The sequence below is a fragment of the Microtus oregoni genome, unplaced genomic scaffold, assembly GCF_018167655.1.
Source record: "Microtus oregoni isolate MIOR12 unplaced genomic scaffold, Mior012 000018F_ref0000195, whole genome shotgun sequence".
NCBI classification, from domain to species: domain Eukaryota; kingdom Metazoa; phylum Chordata; class Mammalia; order Rodentia; family Cricetidae; genus Microtus; species Microtus oregoni.
The window spans coordinates 28,291,795-28,312,002 of NW_024543077.1; positions in this window are offsets into that span (position 1 = coordinate 28,291,795).

The following is a 20,208-nucleotide window of genomic DNA, read 5'->3' on the forward strand; positions in this document are numbered from 1 at the left end:
TGGGAGATTCAGAACCCTAGGGACGAGACTGTGGGAGTTCATTGTGTTAAGTGTTGAAGATGAAGCTTTCTTACATTTGAGACCACAGGATGTTGAGATTTCCAAGCTTTGAGACATCTGTCATGGATGTCTGCATATGAGGAATGGAAATTGCAATAGAGTGAGATATATGAGAAGTTGCAGAGGGTTGTGTAATAGCTTGACCTTATTATGATAATAAACTTTGTTTGTAGTCAGAGATCAGAGCTAGCCATTAGCTGAACAAAAATATCATAGAGGTTTTGAGGACTGTGACCTGATAAGAGACAGGAAGTAGACAGGTGGGGCTGAGAGAGGATCTTTTTCTTGTTTAGATGAAGGAACTCAGAGTCACTGGTGGTGCTCTTATGCTTCTCTGATCTCTCAGGTTCATACCCCCATATCTGACTCCTGATTTTTTTATTGATAAAGATTCATTAGATTAGCACTTCATCAGGCATCTTAAAAGATATGCTCAGTTAGCACAATGGGGTAATTAAGGCCCACAGAGATAGTGAAAGACTCTAAATGCATTTCTGAGGCCTCTCAGCTCTAAAGACATTTATTTTCTGAAGCCTCTTAGCATTTGGAAATGGGACATTCGTCCACACACACATGCTGGACTACTCATCCTCCTGCGTCCTTGTGAATAATCTTCAAACATAACTGCATTCTGGGAATTGAGGCAAAGACAACCCACAGATGTTGACTCGGTTCTTGATGCATTGCTTGTTCCTGAACAAGGCCAGGATGACCCACAGATGCTCCCCCTTACTTCACCCTATCAGGTAGCTATTCTCCTACCCTGGCACAGTCCAATCAGTACTATTAGCCTTTCAAATAAGCCAATCCAATTAGTTGGAAAACAACCCTCAGGCTCCCCCCTTGTTTCTGTGGCTCTTTGCTTTAAAAATGGAAATTTAACTGTTAATAGACACTCTTCACTTAGCTGAAGGGTCCTGTCATGACAGAAGTAAAATCCTCTTGCATTTGCATCGACTCTTGGGTCATAATGGTTCCTAGGGGCAACTCTTTCCTGATGTTTGGACTTCTAGTCCAAAAATAGGTTACAGAATAGATTATTAACTTTAAAATTTATTTATTTATTTATTTATTTATTATTTATTATGTATACAATAGTCTATCTGTGTGTATGCCGAAGGCCAGAAGAGGGCACCAGACCTTAATACAGCTCCTTGTGAGCCACCGTGCGGCTGCTGGGAATTGAACTCAGGATCTTTGGAAGAGCAGGCAATGCTCTTAACCACTGAGCCATCACTCCAGCCCTCTAACTTTAAAATTTTTAAATGCTAATGGAAAGGAAACAACATCTTTGGGGAGACAGTAGGCAATAAAAAAACCCTGCTAAATTAACTTAACCTGTTTGCTTTAAAGATATGTTGAGCTCAGAATAAAAAGCAGGATATGTGTTAAATTGGAGAATAAAGTTATAGAGACCATCAAAGTTGTTTAAGATTAGATTCAAACAAAAGGACTCTTGATTTAGAGATAATAGGAAATCAAAGAGCATTACCATTCAATCTAAATTAATTTGTAAGACTAACAGATGTTTTCCTTTTGATTCAATTTAATTGCCAAAAATAAAACTCCATAAAGTCAGGGTTGAGGCAGAGTTTTGTTTTATCATTATAAAACCATGAAAACATCAACCAAGGAATCTGAAAACCACTGGACAACCGAGACATCTAAAAGTTAAACACTTCATCCAAATAAAATATCCTTCTCCAAAAGAATAAATTAGCCTAACAATCACTTATTATAATCATACTTATAGTCATATTAGGTATGCTTATAAGGTAAAAAAATTTTTTTTTTTTTTTGGTTTTTTAAAAACAGATTCCTGTGTTGCTCTGGCTTTCCTGGAACTCACTTTGTAGGACAGGCTGGACTCTATCTCAATGAGATATACCTGCCTCTGCTGTGAAAGTGCTGGGATTGAAGGCCTGCACCACCACAGCCTGGCAAAAATTTATTTTTAATAGATAGGTGGTGTCATTTCTTCATTTTAAACATTGATTTCTTTACACTTCCTTTTTTACTTCAGTAATTTTATTTCTTTTAAGTTTTTGTATGGAGCTAAGCACTTGATAATTCTAATTATTCATGTTACCAAGTTGAAAAATGAACTCAAAAAATGTATAATATATCTAAGGTTAAGAGACATAAACAGATTATTTAAGGTTGGTAATACAAGTTAAGATAAAAAGTAAGTTAGGCACAACACCTTGGGCTTACTAAGGTAGAATAGATAATAAAATATTTTGAATAAAGTTACCAAGTGCAAATGGATTGGGTATTGTTAATATAATTCTTCCCTGTGTGTGTGCGTGTGTTTGTGTGTGTGTGTATATATATATATATATCTCAAATATAGTTATTGTATTTAGTGTGTATAGTTTTACTGTGTTAGTTAAAACTTTCACTTTTTAATTGGACAAAAGGGGGAAACGTGATACTTTGATTATATTGTGATAATAAAGCTTACTTGGAGTCAGGGCAGAGCTAATCACTACCTGACCAAGAATTACCATAAAGGTTGGGAGGACTCTGGACAGATAGGAGTCAGGATTTCTTAGGCAAGGCTGCGAGCATATTAGCGCTTTATCTGCATGGAGAAACCGAAGAGATAGTAGTCACCGGAGGGTGGTCAACCACTTCTCTGATCTTTCAGGTTCTTATCCTGCTCTCTGACTTTTGATGTTTTTATTGTTGAATGTCAATTAGATTAATGCTTCAGCATGGACAGAGCTTTCTAAGTCCTTTGAAAATGAAGCCCATGTACCTGAGATAGAGCCACAGGATCTGTCATTTGCCCTGCTGAATCTTCATCTTTCCTTGACCCAATCTTTCCTGAGTTTTCCTCATTCCTCTCTTCCATTTATCTTTTATTTATTCTTCTTTCATCCTGATGGCAGTGTTTCCTCCCACCATTTTCTTCTGTCCCAACCTTCCCCCAATTCTCTCTTCTTTGTTTAACTTTAGGAAAGAGCAGGTCACTCATACATATCAACCAAATGTGGTGTCTTAATTAAGTTCTCTGTTGTGATGAAACATCATGACCAAAAACCACGAAGAGGAGAAAAGGGTTTATTTGGGTTACAATTCCATATTGTTCACTATTAAAGGATGTCAGGGCAGGGACTCAAACAGGACAGGGTCCTGGAGGCAGGAGGTATGCAAATGCCTTGGAAGGGTGCTTCTTTCTTGCTTTCTTCACATGGCTTGCTCAACTTCATTTCTTATAGAACCCAGGACTACCATCCTAGGGATGGCATTCTCAATGGGTTTTACCCTATGCCATTGATCAATAATTGAGAGAATGCCTTATTGCTGGACCTTGTGGAGGCTTTTCCTCTCTTGAGGCTCCCTGCTTTCTTATGTTTCTAGTTATTAGCCAAGAAGATATGCAAAACGAGCCCATACACATGGTACAATGAGTTAAAATAAGACCAGGGAAAACCTATATCAAGACTGGATAAAGTAACCCAGTATGAGAAGAGGGTCCCAAGGGCTGTCAAATGAATCAAAGTCAGCCCTCCCCCTGCCACAAATACTGCTAGAATTTTCTCAAAACGGCAAAGTATTAAAGCATATAGATAAATAGTTTATAAGTGTGCAAAAAACTAAAGGACTTAGCACAAAGCCCTATGGGATCATGATACTCACTTTAGTCTTTGAGCACCAATGACTCCTGCTTAGTTGGTTCTGTGGGGTCTGTTATTCTAGTGTCCTCAACCACGTTGGGAGGTGGCTGCTATAGTTCTTCCTTCTTACTATCAGGCACTCCTGAACTCCTCCTATTTCTTGGTTCTGGGTCTCTATATGTGTTGCTTTCAGTTCCTGGATTAAGTGAGTCTGATAGCAATTGGACGAGGGACCATTCTGTGAGTATAGTAGAACATCATTAGGAATCATTTCATTGACTTTTCTTGTCAATCTTATTTTGTTCTCTCCTAGACCTCTGGTCTATTGAGCTTCAGGTTCTAGGCAATCTAAGCAATCATGGGCATGGGCAACATCTCATGGAATGGGCCAGAGGTAACACCATTTCTTGGTTGGTTACCCCTCCATGTTTCGAGAAACATATGACCCTGTATGTCTTGCAAGCAGGACTAATTGTAGGTTGAAGGTTTTGTGGCTGGGTTGGTGTCCCAGTCCCAATACTGACTGCTTTGCCTGCTAAGAGAGGGCTCGACAGGCTCCTTATCCCCCACTCCTAAGAGGTCTTGCTAAGGTCATTTTCATAGAATCTGTTGAGGATTCATTGTACTAGGTTTTCCTTATCAACTTCCAAGTATTTTGAATTTCAGTAGTGTCTCCCTGTTCTTCCTCCATCCAACCATCCCCAACCTGCTTTCTCCTGTTGCCATCCCTACCCAGGTCATGTCATACAGAAAAATCTATTCTAGTCCTCTTTTCCAGGGAGATCCAGGTACCCCCTTTGAGCCTTCATTGTTAATTACCCTCTCTTTCTCTGTCGATTGTAATATGATTATACTTTACAACACATATTCGTGTATCAGAGAATTCATACCGTATTTGTCATTTCTGCCTTTGTTACCTCACTCCGAATGATTATTTTGTATTTCCTTTCATTCATCTGCAAGTTTTATGATGTCCTTGACTAATATTCTATAGTATAAATCTAACACGTTTTTAAATTCATTCTTTGGTTGAGGGACATCAACATCTAGGTTGTCTACAGTTTTTGGCTATTAGGAATAAAGCTCCTTTAAATACCGTTGAGCTGGTGGTTCTTGTGGTAGGATGACTGCAAAATTCAACCCACCTTGATACTTTAGGTTTATCTTAACTTTAAAAAGGAAGTCAAAAATGTGTTTGTCACAGGAGGCAGAGGCAGGCGGATCTCTGTGAGTTCGAGACCAGCCTGGTCTACAAGAGCTAGTTCCAGGACAGGCTCCAAAACCACAGAGAAACCCTGTCTCGAAAAACCAAAAAAAAAAAAAAATGTGTTTGTCAAATGGAAATCAAAAATGCTTTGGAAGCTGGGCAGAGGTGGCACACTCCTTTAATCCCAGAACGTGGGGGGTAGAGGCAGGTGGATCTCTGTGAGTTCGAGGTCAGCATGGTTGACAAGGGCTAGTTTCAGGACAGACTCTAAAGCTACAGAGAAACCCTGTCTTGAAAAACCACAATAAATGTTTTTGAGAAGAGATTTTGCTTTTGGTTCCATGGGAAACAAGAGGCTGTGGACTTGACCTAGGTTCATATTGATCAGATTTTATCAGTAAATAAACCCTGAATCTTTACAGGTGATATATATTGACAAAGTATATAACATGTCCTATCCGTTCTTAGCCATTTTCTCAAATTTTCTTAGGGATTACTGAAGATGCCTTCGCATACAGACAACAAGAGTTTGAATAGAGAAAATGACACCCACATTCCCAAGAACTGGTGTGTGGGCTTTTGCTAATTTGGTGGGTCATGGATGTTTGGTGTAATTTAGGAAAATGTAGAAAAAAAAAGACAACTATTAATCTGATATTTTGCATTGGAATTAATTTTGCTATATTGATACAAATTTAAAGTTAATTTTATTACAGTGTATGTTGCTACTCTTATTTGGGCTATTGTCTTTATGTATATGACTTAAATATGCAATAATTAAGAAACGAAGTTTCTAAATGATCTCTAATAATCAATTTGTAGGCATATTAGGTAGATTTTGAAGCTTACACATTTATTTTAGACAGATAGAGACTTTTAAAACACTTCAAAGGGCCGGGCATTGGTGGCGCACGCCTTTAATCCCAGCACTCGGGACGCAGAGTCAGGTGGATCTGTGTGAGTTCGAGACCAGCCTGGTCTACAGGGCTAGTTCCAGGACAGGCTCCAAAGCCGCAGAGAACCCTGTCTCGAAAAAAAAAAACAAACAAACAAAAAAAAAAAACCCTTCAGAGAGTTATATAATATGGCATTTAAGGTATTTAATAACCTTAGGTTTTCATAACAATGAGACACATGTGCCACTGGCAGCAGAAATTTGTTTCAAAAAAGGATGATAGATATTGAAAAACTTCCATTGGAGCTTGCTTTCATTGTGGCAAGGTTAGTCATTTGGACGAGATAGTGTGTTTTTTCCTTGACTGCATGATAGTATGTTGTTTAAGCAGGATATGTAGGACCCATGGGAAAATGATCACTGAAATTTATCCAAACTTGGTGGGATGGTCGTCAGGGTTCCTGCTATACCAGAGTCTGACAGCCATTCTGCAGGTCACAGAGGAAAGTAACTGATAAAATTTGCCAGTAGGAGTTGGGACAGTCCTTTAAATTTCCTGCTTCACTGAGAAGTCTGTCAGATACTCTAGGCCTGTAGGTTGAAGATGGATGACCCGGGGTTGCAGAGGAACTTTGAATGACTGTCCAGGTAGCCAAAATTCTCTGATATCAGTTAATATTGCATCCTTCTGGGGTCTGTGATGGAGCTAAAGATGAAATAGATTTATAGTTTTCCTTACTTATGATGGAAAGTAAATTAGGTGTAAAGCTTTTGAGTCACCAAAGCAGGATAGGTACTAGAGTATTTTCTATAAACTTGCTAAATACAAAAGTACTGAATATTTTAAATATAATTCTTCTTTATATTATAAATGGTACAAATTAGAAGAGACTGGTTGCAGACTCTTAATGACTTTCAAAGATTGTTAAGAGACATTTTTAGTCTATTACCCCACTGTTGGGATAATGCCTGATCTAATAGTTCATTTAAATAAAACCTTAGATGGTGACAGAGAGTTGAATAGACCCAGAGAATTAAGAGCTAAAGCAGAAACGGTATTGATGATTATTAAGGAGAAATTACAAGAGACACACATGGATAGGGTAAATCCAAATCTTAATTGCATTCTAGTCATATTGCCTCCCACAATTTCTCCTAAAGGAATTTTAATGCAGAGGGATGATATTATCTTAGAATGGATCATTTTGCCACATAAACCAAGTAAAAATAATAAAAATTTACATGGACAAAGTCTCTGAATTCATTATAAAAGGTAAATTGAGACATTTTCAATTGGCAGGTGGAGACCAGGCAGAGATTGTAGTGCCTTTCACTACTGGTGGGAAAACAATGAACCATAGCAAAGAGCTTGTGCTAATTTTGGAGGGGAGAAATTAATAGCAATTAATTAATTAATTATCCCAAAAGTGATAGGCTTAAACTTATAAGGAGAACTTCTTGGATTCTTTCCAGAATTGTACGCGATGCTTCAATAATTAGAACACATACGTTTTATACTGATGCAAAATACATCCGGAAAGATGGGTTACAAAACAGAAGAATTAAGTAAGGTGGAACAAAGCTCTTATAATTCTGTCCAGTAGGCAGAATTATATGCTATTCTTATGGTGCTAAGGGAATTTAAAGAACTTCTTAATAGTTTTACTGATGCACCCTATGCAGAAAGAGTTATCTTGCATATTGAAACCACTGAATTTATACCAGACGATACAGAATTGACTTCATTATTTATCCAGGTGTAAGACATTATCAGAAATAGGCCTTGTCCTGTATACATAACACACATCCGATCCCATACGGGTCTGCCAGGTGGTCTAGCACAAGGTAATGCAGAAATTGATCAATTATTGATTAGAAGTGTATTGCAGGCCCCAGAATTTCATAAAAATTATTATGTCAATAGCAAAGTTTTAAGGAAAGATTATTCTCTTACATGGAAACAAGCTAAGGAGATTATAAAGAGATGCCCTATGTGCTCTTTCAATAACCAAACAATGCTACCTACCAGGACTAACCCAAAGGGCACTCAAAGAAGGAAATCTGGCAGATGGATGTGTTCCACTTTGTAAAATTTAGAAAATTAAAATATGTACACTACACCATTGACACTTATTCAGGTTTTCAGTGGGCAACTGCTTTAAACTCAGAAAAGGCTGATTCAGTAATCACAAGTTTATTAGAAGTTATGGCCATTATGGGTATACCTGCACAAAGAAAGACAGATAATGGTCCAGAAACTGTCTCTAGGAAAATGAAATAGTTGTTAGCTTATTTTAATATTAAGCATATTGCAGGTATACCACACAATCCTACAGGTCGGGCAGTTATAGAAAGATCAAATCAAACTATAAAGGATATGTTAAACCATTAGAAAGGGTGGAGAATGCTCTCAGAAATAGATTAGATAATGTTTCATTAACCTTGAATTATTTTAACGCTAATGAAAAAGGGACAACAACAGCAGAGAGACATTGGATAATAGAACAGTCTTCTGAATTAAATCAACAATTTTATTCAAGGATAAGTTGACCTTACCATGGAAGGACAGGATTTGTGTTATGTTGGGGAACAGTTTTTGCTCTTGTTTCCACAGGAGAAGAAAAATTATGGATACCATCAATATTAATAAATATTCAGTTTGAAAAAGAAAAAATCTCTTGAAAAAAGAGAAATGACAGCTCACCCACAATGGTGACAACCATACAGATGGTAAGGAAACCTCATAAGTGTTGGGACAGTGTTCAGTTCTTGTCTTTGCAGACAAATACTCATCTTCAAAAATTCAAGAGACCCTAAATGTTTGGATTCTGACAGAATAAAAACATAATTATCAATAAGGATCATCAGAAAGACAAATATGACTCCTAAGTACAGATATATAACATATATATATATATATACATATATATATGAATATATGGAGCTAGCTTTGGAGTTGGACACTGGTTCTGTCCCTCTCTAACTCCAAGCATGTTGTTAAAATAAAAATTCAGAATTTCTATCTCATGTCAGGAGCCATGATATGGGACCGAAAAAAAGAATTTAGAGAACATTTTACTTTTTTTGTATTTATTTTTGTTTCTATCATACATTTCATTCGATATATATATATATATATATATATAAATAATGTTTAAATTTTACACCCTGAACAATGAATTTTCCTGCAGTAATCTTTGAAGTTTCCAGGAAAAAGATGGGGACCCGCAACAACAGCTCCAACTAGTTGATAGGACTTCATAATGCTGATAGTGCTACTACAAGACCTGTTTTGTGTACCAACTGCTCAATTTGATTCCAACTCGCTTAGCTCAAATGGTGTACTTTTTACAATGTTCTAGCCAGAGTTCGAAATAGAAAGCTCAGAAAAACCCTACCAAATGCTCAGAGACTCTTTGCAATTATACTAGACAGTAATCTTGGAAGTATCCATCATTTTACTTTCATAGGATCCCATAGAAAGAACATCGTCCCCATGACAGCTGGAAGAAATTCTAGAAGATGATGTCCCCTTTCCCAGCAAAGTTTGTCCTCGGGTTAGGGATATCATTTTGGGGTTGATTATAATTGGTATAGTCTTGGGGTTCGCTGGGGAATTTTATCGGCGCAGGGATCTCTTTGAAAAAAAGGAGGGAATTCGATGGGATAGTAGATTAGTATAAGCTTACTCACACTAATAATAACAGTGAGTAATAGCTGGACGGCGGTGGCGCACGCCTTTAATCCCAGCACTCGGGAGGTAGAGGCAGGCGGATCTCTGTGAGTTCGAGACCAGCCTGGCCTACAAGAGTTAGTTCCAGGACAGGCTCCAAAACCACAGAGAAACCCTGTCTCGAAAAACAAAAAAAGCAAAACAAAACAAAAAAAATGCATAAAAGAGTGAGTAATAAAGTGAATAATTGTGAGTTATTATTTATAGTTAATTGCATTGGTATGGATTCTTGTATATTGACACAAAGTTAATTTATATTGAATATTATATGCATGCATGCTTCTACCTCTCCTTAAAACATTTTTATATATTGATAAATATTTATCACATTGCAACGTACATTTCTACCTCTGATCAAGATACTTATACATTGTTTACAATTTGAGGTCATTGTCCTCATTTGTTGCACAGTTGTTTATTGTATAATATTCTTTTTTTTTATTGAGAAAAGGAAGAAAAAAAAAACAAGTTTCCACCTCCTCCCAGCCTCCCATTTCCCTCCCCCTCCTCCCACCCTTCTCGCCCTCCTGCCACTCTTCTCCCCCTCCCTCTCCAGTCCAAAGAGCAGTCAGGGTTCCCTGCCCTGTGGTAAGTCCTAGGTCCTTCCCCCTCTGTTCATATCTAGGAAGGTGAACATCCAAACTGACTAGGCTCCCACAAAGCCAGCACATTAAGTAGGATCAAAACCCCGTGCCATTGTCCTTGGCTTCTCATCAGCGCTCATTGTTCGCCATGTTCAGAGAGTCCAGTTTTAACCCATGCTTTTTCAGTCACAGTCCAGCTGGCCTTGGTGAGCTCCCAGGAGATCAGCTCCACTGTCTCAATGGGTGGGTGCACCCCTCGTGGTCCCGACTTCTTTGCTCATGTTCTCCCTCCTTCTGCTCCTCATTGGGACCTTGGGAGCTCAGTCCAGTGCTCCAGTGTGGGTCTCTGTCTCTAGCTCCATCCATCACCAGATGAAGGGTCTATGATGATATGCAGGATATTCGTCAGTATTGCTATAGGCTAGGGTCATTTCAGGTTCCCTATCCTCAGCTGCCCAAGGAACTAACTGGGGACCTCGGCTTGGGCTCCTGGGAGCCACTCTAGGTTCAAGTCTCTTGCCAACCCTAAGGGTACGCTGCGGTAAAAAGCAATGACTTCTCGAATTTTGCATGCAAATGGATGGAAATAGAAAACACTATTCTGAGTGAGGTAACCCAGACCCAAAAAGATGAATATGGGATGTACTCACTCATAATTGGTTTCTAGCCATAAATAAGGGTCACGGAGTCTACAATTGGTGATCCTAAAGAAGCTAAGTAAGAAGTTGAACCAAAGGAAAAACATATAGTTATCCTCTTGGCTATGGGAAGTAGACAAAATTGCCGGGGAGAAAATTGGGATCTTGGGGGTGGGGTGGGATGGGGGTAAGGGAAGATGGGGAGAGAAAAGGTAGAAGGGGAGGATGGGGGGGACTTGGGGAAAAAGGAAGATTGGGATAAAGGAAGGTTGGATAGGGGAGCACGGAAGCACAATTATTGTATAATATTATAATATGAAGTCTTAGTCTTTAAATTATATGGGTATTGAGAATTATAGATCAATAGTTCTCTATATTTTTCATACTTATAGTTAGACTAAGCAGGTTGTTTAGATACATAGAGAGATAATCTTCAATCACTTCAATGACCTGTAGAATATGGCATTTAAATAACTTAGGATTCTGTTGAAATGAAACACTATTGCTCCTGGCACCACAGATCTAATCGTGAGAGAATGTTGAACATCGAAGATACTCCCACTTGGAGCTTATTTTCTTCTTGACAAAACTGTCCTTTGGGTAAAGAAATGTCCATACCTTGACCGCTGACAAGATAAATGGTATCTAAAAATGGATAAGCAGGTCTGTCAAATCTTGCCACAATAGGGTAAGACTGTTGTGAAAATTTTTCTGCCTCTGAAAATGGTCTGTCAGTTATTCTGGCCCTTAGCCAATGTTGTCTGCTTCAACATTGCAAATGAGACTTTGGGTGATTGCTCACGTAGCCAGTTGTCTCTCTCATTTGTTACACATTTTGAAAGTTACTTGATTGCACTTCCTGCTTACTCAAGTAATATATTTTCCTTCTTAGATCTTCAAATGGGGTTGAAGACCAGATAGTAGTAGTTACTTTTCTCTCATGACTGGACGAAGTTATTTATTATACAAGACTTAAATTAGTTAGGATAGAATAATTATTGAATATATTTGTTCTTATTGTATATAATTTTGTATTAGGCTTACAACTCTCTAATTTAAACAAGAGGGGAGGTGCTGTAGGAAGTCTACAGCCAGTGGTTATCTGCCCACTGGGGTGTGAACTCTTAAACTATATATGTCGCTGTAGAGCATGCATCCAGCCTCTCTTTTCCAGCTATGGAATTTGGTTTCTGATCTCCGTACAAGCAGAGGATTCTGATTTATGAGTCTACTCATATATAAATAAACATTTATTTCTCAGTTCTGAGCTAGTGTTGGATTTCTTTTAAGCGTCCTTTTCCAAAAATCTTTAAATGTGAATCATTGAAGTTTCTAAATGCATGTTGACAATGAACCAATAGTGACTGGGTTCAGAATGTACTTGACCGAATGAATAACCTCCTAGAAATGATCATGTATTTGAACAAGTTTCTCTCCTTGGTGGTTTTCTCTCAATTTTGGTGAATCTTTAGTAGGAGAAGCCTTTCTAGATGAAATTCCTCATTGTATGTGATCAGTTTCAATCCCTTAAGTAATATCCTGATATTTATATTCACTGTGTTGTGCTTGACATTAATCAGCCAACTTCCTACCTTACTACTGAAATGCTTTTACCATCATTATAATCTTGATCTCTAAATAGCATAAGATGTAGCAGAAACAGTTGGTATTCAGTGCTAAGGGGTTTGGTAACCTGCTGCTTTAATTGTTTTGTTTGCTTATCTAAGTAGTCCTTGCTGTGTGGCTCCAAATTCCTGAATGAAAAGGGGGGCATCATTCTTGTCTCTATTTGGTTTTATGTTATTGGATGATGTCCCTGAAATGTAGTTTTTTTTTTCATGTCCAATATAAGCTGTTGTGCTTTGCTTCATGCTTATCTTGAATTTTAAAATTTGACAGAGAATATCACTCTGATTCCCAGGGTGCCATGTATTCATAACATTAATACTGCCTGAGTATTCTGAGTCATTAAATTGTAGTTGCATGAAATTCTTCTTGATTGTTATACTTGCTGTTATTTTTTTAAAATCAATATGACTATTTTATATGTCTGCATGGATATGCACCTCATGGGTACCTGGTCATCAGAGTGATCAAAGGGTCTCATAAATCCTGACCATGGAAAAATGGAGAGTTGTGAACCCCATGTAAGTACTGGCAAATGTGTCCACCTCATTCAAAACCAGCAAGAGTGCTGTATTATTCTTCCCTCTCTCCAACTCTATGTTGGTTATTTATGACCAACATTTATATTTCTATTTGTTTTCATCTGTCCATTTGTAACTTTTTTTAAACATACAGTTAGTTCCTTTCTAGAAAATGTTACTGGTATTGTAGTTTCAATTATGGTACTTCAGGGGTCTGAAAGATGAATACAGAACTGGAGTGAAAGCAAAACTCTTGGTAGGAACTTCAATAAGTGCCTTTCAGTTCTTTCTATCCCATTCTTTCACTTAATTTTGCAAAGGAGACAGGGTCTTAATGTGTACTTCCACCTGTCCTGAACCTGATTGCATAGACTTGACTGGCATTCCACTCAGAGACAAATATACCCACCTCTGTTTTCTGAGTATTTTGGCTAAAGGTACAATACACCCAGTTTGTCCATCTTTTTTTTTTTTGGGGGCAGTCTGTCATTTTTCATACACTTTTCTCGGTATTGTTGATCTTTCTCCTTGTCTCTCCCTGTTAATAAACATTGCTCTTATAAGGTGAAATCCCATTCAAAGTGTAGAGGAATGACAGAATTGACTCTCCTTTTCAATTTCCTTCTAAAGTGATTGTCTATGTCATGGAATAAGAGTGGGGAACACCAGAATCATATAACCATACTGTCAAAGAAGTATGCATCTCCAATGTTGTCACTGTCATGCTTTCCATTATACACATGTATGGTATATTTTCGAAGGCCGTCACCTATGATGATGTGCATATCAACTTCACTCAGGAAGAGTGGGATTTGCTGGATCCTTTCCAGAAGAATCTCTACAAAGATGTGATGCTGGAGACCTACAGGAACCTCACTACTATAGGTAAAAATAAATTTCCTTCATGTTTTAAAATATGAAGACAACTTTTCCTCGGTTAATGATATTCTATACTTTGATTTAGAAAGAAGAAGAAAGTAAATAATGCAGTCAATAGTTCTTAGGTTCACTTAAGATAATAAGCTAAATGTTACACAATGTTAAATAATATAACATTCATATCTTGGTACTGTATTTTAGGATACATTTGGGAAGACAACAACACTAAAGAACATTGTCAATGTTGTAGAAGACCTGCAAGGTAATTTTGTTGTGAACATTGATAACAGTGTGCCTCTGATGAGATTGTAATGTGTCCTGGAACAATTAATCAAAAGCAACAGTATAAAGAAGCACAGCTTTATATGCATTGATGGTTATTAATTTCTCACAAATCCATATACCTCAATTCCATGTATGTGAAATGTATTTGCAAGGCATTCATTTAAGAAAGAAGTCTAATTGGGATGAGTTTCTGTCCCACGGCGCCAGCCTGGGACGGGGAGCTTGGGGGTTTCTTGGTACCCTGTCCTTCTTGGGCTCTCTGCAGGGCCTCTACTCCCTGGGTGCTGCCTCTTTCTTCCTGGCCCACCCAGCTTCCGTCCAGAGCCCTCCCCACTTCGGCCCCACTGCCCTCTTTTGGCGCGTGGCATCGCCCAGCCCAGCCTATCTGGGCGCTGGGTCCGGGGCTCCCGGCGGGCTGCAGTTCCTTTGTTTCTGTGGCCTGCCTGCACCAAGCGGGGTAGGCGCTTTGTTTGCGAGCTGCCCAATCAGCATGGAGGCCTGATCTTTCGGCGCCAGGAGACCCAGCATTGGGGTGAGTTTCTGGCCCACGGCGCCATGGGACGGGGAGCTCGGGGGTTTCTTGGCCCCCTGTCCTGCTTGGGCTCTCTGCAGGGCCTCTACTCCCCGGGTGCTGCCTCTTTCTTCCTGGCCCACCCAGCTTCCGTCCAGAGCCCTCCCCACTTCGGCCCCACTGCCCTCTTTTGGCGCGTGGCATCGCCCAGCCCAGCCTATCGGGGCGCTGGGTCCGAGTACTCGGGGCTCCCGGGCGGGCAGCAGTTCCTTTGTTTCTGTGGCCTGCCTGCACCAAGCGGGGTAGGTGCTTTGTTTGTGAGCTGCCCAACCAGCATGGAGGCCTGATCTCTCATCGCCAGAGAGCCAACATTGGGAAGAGACAGCGTATGGTAGGCAAGGAGACCTGATCCGGTAAAAGAAGATCCATAGGGAGCATTTGGAAGAAGCAATGGGCCGACGTCAAGGCAAAATTCGCCCAACAAGCTGAAAAGCAACATGAAGCCACCAGAAACAAGCGACCTCACAACGGGAGGACAAGAACCCCTTAATCAAGAGGAAGGAGAAAAGATTGACTTCATGAAAGTGATTGACACCCTTAAACAGCATGTAAAAAACGCCCTTATAGAAATGGATGAGAAATATAACAGAAAGTTTGAAGAATTGAATAAATCAGTGAATGATACCCTAGAAAACCAAGGAAAAACAATCAAACAGATAATGGAAACAGTTCAAGACCTGAAAACTGAAATGGAGGCAAAGAAGAAAACACAAACAGAGGGCCGGCTGGACATGGAAAATCTAGGTAAACGAATAGAGACTACAGAAACAAGCATAACCAGCAGAATACAAGAGATAGAAGAAAGACTCTCGGATTCTGAAGATACCATAGAGAAAATAAACACACTGATCAAAGAAAACAGCAAGTCCAACAAACTCTCATCACAAAACATTCAGGAAATATGGGACACAATAAAAAGACCAAACCTAAGAATAATAGGAGTAGAAGAAGGAGAAGAAGGGCAGCTCAATAGTCCAGAAAATATATTTAATAAAATTATAGAAGAAAACTTTCCCAACCTAAAGAAAGATATTCCTATGAAGGTGCAAGAAGCATACAGAACACCGAATAGGCTGGATCAAAAAAAAAAATCCCCTCGCCATATAATTATCTAAACACAAAGCATACAGAATAAGGAAAGAATATTAAGAGCTGCAAGGAAAAAGGCCAAATTACTTATAAAGGTAAACCTATCAGACTTACACCTGACTTCTCCATGGAAACCATGAAAGCCAGAAGGTCCTGGATAGATGTACTGCAGAAACTGAGAGACCATGGGTGCAAGCCCAGATTACTATACCCAGCCAAGCTTTCATTCACTATAAATGGAGAAAATAAAATTTTCCAGGATAAAAACAAATTTAAACAATACGCAGCCACAAATCCAGCCTTACAGAAAGTAATTGAAGGAAAATCACTAACCAAGGAGTCCAACAATGACCACAATAACTCAGACATCTAGAGACCCTTCACCAACACAAAACAAAGAAGGGAAACACACAAACTCTACGACTAAAAAAAAATGACCGGAGTTAACAACCACTGGTCATTAATATCACTTAATGTCAATGGACTCAACTCACCTATAAAAAGGCACAGGCTAAGAGATTGGATAAGAAAACAGGATCCAACATTCTGCTGTTTACAAGAAACACACCTCAACCACAAAGACAGGCACCTACTCAGAGTAAAGGGCTGGGAAAAGGCCTATCAAGCAAATGGACCTAAGAAACAGGCAGGTGTGGCCATACTAATCTCTAACAAAGTTGACTTTAAACTTAAATCAATCAGAAGAGATGGAGAGGGGCATTTTATACTCATAACAGGAACAGTTCATCAGGATGAAGTCTCAATCCTGAACATCTATGCCCCTAATATAAAAGCACCCACGTACATAAAAGAAACATTGCTAAAATTCAAGGCAGCCATCAAACCGCACACACTAATACTAGGAGACTTCAACACTCCTCTCTCACCAATGGACAGGTCAATCAGACAGAAACCTAACAGAGAAATAAGAGAATTAATGGAGGTAATGAATCAAATGGACTTAACAGACATCTATAGAACATTCCATCCAAATAGGAAAGAATATACCTTCTTCTCTGCAGCTCATGGAACCTTCTCGAAAATCGACCACATAGTCGGTAACAAAGCAAACATCCACAGTTACAAAAAAATATTAGTAACCACCTGTGTCTTATCAGATCACCATGGATTAAAGTTAGAATTCAACGATAATGCTACCCCCAGAAAGCATACAAAGTCATGGAAACTGAACAGTCAACTATTGAACCATACCTGGATTAAGGAAGAAATAAAGAAAGAAATTAAAGTCTTCCTGGAATTCAATGAAAATAAAGAAACAACATACTCAAACTTATGGGACACTATGAAAGCAGTCCTAAGAGGAAAGTTCATAGCACTAAGTGCCCACTTAAAGAAAACAGAGAAAGCTCACATTGGAGACTTAACAGCCCACCTGAAAGCTCTAGAAAAAAAAGAAGCAGACTCACCTAGGAGGAGTAGAAGACTGGAAATAATCAAACTGAGGGCTGAAATCAACAAAATAGAAACACAGAAAACAATCCAAAGAATCAATGAAACAAAAAGCTGGTTCCTGGAGAAGATCAACAAGATTGACAAACCCCTATCCAACTAATCAAACGGCAGAGAGAGAATTTGCAAATTAATAAGATCAGAAATGAAAAGGGGGACATAACCACAGACACAGAGGAAATTCAGAGAATCATTAGATCTTACTACAAAAGCCTATATGCTACAAAATTGGAAAATGTAAAGGAAATGGATACTTTTTTAGATAGATATCATATACCAAAGTTAAATCAGGACCTGGTGAACAATCTAAATAGACCTGTTAGTCGCGAAGAATTAGAAGAGGTTATCAAAAACCTCCCTACAAAAAAAGCCCAGGACCAGATGGTTTCAATGCGGAATTCTACCAGATCTTCCAAGAAGATCTAATACCTATACTCCTTAATGTATTCCACAATATAGAAACAGAAGGGTCATTACCAAACTCCTTTTATGAAGCCACAATTACTCTGATACCAAAACCACTCAAAGACTCAACCAGGAAAGAGAACTACAGGCCAATCTCACTCATGAATATCAACGCAAAAATCCTCAACAAAATACTGGCAAATCGAATCCAAGAACACATCTGAAAAATTATCCATTATGATCAAGTAGGCTTCATTCCTGAGATACAGGGCTGGTTCAACATACGAAAATCTATCAATGTAATCCAGCATATAAATAAACTGAAAGAAAAAAACCATATGATCATTTCATTAGATGCTGAAAAAGCATTTGACAAAATTCAACATCCATTTATGTTAAAAGTCTTGGAGAGATTAGGGATACAAGGGTCATACCTAAATATAATAAAAGCTATATACAGCAAGCCAACAGCTAACATCAAATTAAACGGAGAGAAACTCAAAGCCATCCCACTTAACTCAGGAACACGACAAGGCTGTCCACTCTCGCCATACCTCTTCAATATAGTGCTTGAAGTTCTAGCAATAGCAATAAGACAACATAATGGAATCAAGGGGATTCGAATTGGAAAGGAAGAAGTTAAACTTTCGTTATTTGCAGATGATATGATAGTGTACATAAGCGACCCCAAAAACTCCACCAAAGAACTTTTACAGCTGATAAACAGCTTTAGTAATGTGGCAGGATACAAGATCAACTCCAAAACATCAGTCGCCCTCTTATACACAAAGGATATGGAAGCAGAGAGGGAAATCAGAGAAGCTTCACCATTCACAATAGCCAAAAACAGCATAAAATATCTTGGGGTAAATCTAACCAAGGAAGTGAAAGATCTATTTGACAAGAACTTTAAGGCATTGAAGAAAGAAATTGAGGAGGATACCAAAAAATGGATGGACCTCCCTTGCTCTTGGATTGGGAGGATCAACATAGTAAAAATGGCAATTCTACCAAAGGCAATTTATAGATTCAATGCAATCCCCATCAAGATCCCATCAAAATTCTTCACAGATCTGGAGAGGACAATAATCAACTTTATATGGAAAAACAAAAAACCCAGGATAGCCAAAACAATCCTATACAATAAAGGATCGTCTGGAGGCATTACCATCCCTGACTTCAAACTCTATTACAGAGCTACAGTAATGAAAACAGTGTGGTACTGGCATAAAAACAGAGAAGTCGACCAATGGAATCGTATAGAAGACCCGGATTTTATCCCACAAACCTATGAACACCTCATTTTTGATAAAGGAGCTAAAAGTATACAATGGAAGAAAGAAAGCATCTTCAACAAATGGTGCTGGCACAACTGGATGTCATCCTGTAGAAGAATGAAAATAGACCCTTATCTATCAAGGTGCACAAAACTCAAGTCCAAATGGATTAAAGACCTCAATATCAGCCCGAACACACTGAACCTGATAGAAGAGAAAGTGGGAAGTACCCTACAGGAGATGGGCACAGGAGATCGCTTCCTATGTATAACCCCAGAAGCACAGACATTAAGGGCAACATTGAATAAATGGGACCTACTTAAACTGAGAAGCTTCTGTAAAGCAAAGGACATAGTCACTAAGATACAAAGGCAACCTACTGACTGGGAGAAGATCTTCACCAACCCCACAACAGACAAAGGTCTGATCTCCAAAATATATAAAGAACTCAAGAACCTAGACTTTAAAATGCTAATTAACCCAATTAAAAAATGAGGCACTGAACTGAACAGAGAATTCTCAGCAGAGGAAGTTCAAATGGCCAAAAGACACTTAAAGTCGTGCTCAACTTCCTTAGCAATCAGGGAAATGCAAATCAAAACAACTTTGAGATATCATCTTACACCTGTCAGAATGGCTAAAGTCAAAAACACCAAGGATAACCTTTGCTGGAGAGGCTGTGGAGGAACGGGTACCCTCATCCATTGCTGGTGGGAATGCAATCTTGTGCAACCACTGTGGAAGTCAGTGTTTCGGTTTCTCAGGAAATTCGGGATCAACTTACCCCTGGACCCAGCAATACCACTCCTGGGAATATACCCAAGAGATGCTCTATCATATGACAAAAGCATTTGTTCAACTATGTTCATAGCAGTATTATTTGTAATAACCAGAACCTGGAAACAACCTAGATGCCCTTCAATGGAAGAATGGATGAAGAAAGTATCGAATATATACACGCTAGAGTACTACGCTGCGGTAAAAAACAATGACTTCTCGAATTTTGCATGCAAATGGATGGAAATAGAAAACACTATCCTGAGTGAGGTGTCCCAGACCCAAAAAGATGAACATGGGATGTACTCGCTCATAATTGGTTTCTAGCCATAAATAAGGGCCACGGAGTCTACAATAGGTGAACCTAAAGAAGCTAAGTAAGAAGGTGAACCCAAGGAAAAACATATAGTTATCCTCTTGGCTAAGGGAAGTAGACCAAATTGCCGGGGAGAAAATTAGGATCTTGGGGGTGGGGTGGGATGGGGGTAAGGGGAGATGGGGAGAGAAAAGGTAGAAGGGAAGGAGGGGGGACTTGGGGAATCAGGAGAATTGGGATAAAGGAAAGGTG